Genomic DNA, 405 nt, shown 5'->3' on the forward strand with positions numbered 1-405 from the left:
TCGCCTGCCTCGCCCCGCCCGCCTCGCCCCGCCCAACTACGCCGCCACGCCCAGCCACGTTCCGCACCCGTCAACATGCCTTGCCTGCCAGGGCCTTTTTTGCCCCCCTCTGTCTGAAAGATGTCAGCGCGCGGGAGGGAACAGGAAAAGAATAAGGGAACGGAGAGAGAACTTTTTCGGGAGTCAGTTTTGTTCATTTAGGCCAGAACCATCTGCCACCTGTCCCCTTGGACGCCGGTCATCGACAGAGAAGCCCCCCCCCCCCTTTACCCTAGCCCACTTCAGGCAAGGGGCACGAAGGAGGATTGTGTATGGGCAATTCCAGAAAAAATGGTGAAAAATGTCCGTCAGTGACGGCATTTGTGAGCGACTGAGAGGTGCTAGAGGTTGTTGAAGCACATGACT

This window comes from Frankliniella occidentalis, unplaced genomic scaffold, assembly GCF_000697945.3.
Source record: "Frankliniella occidentalis isolate FOCC.00 unplaced genomic scaffold, Focc_3.1 Scaffold1796, whole genome shotgun sequence".
Classification (NCBI taxonomy): domain Eukaryota; kingdom Metazoa; phylum Arthropoda; class Insecta; order Thysanoptera; family Thripidae; genus Frankliniella; species Frankliniella occidentalis.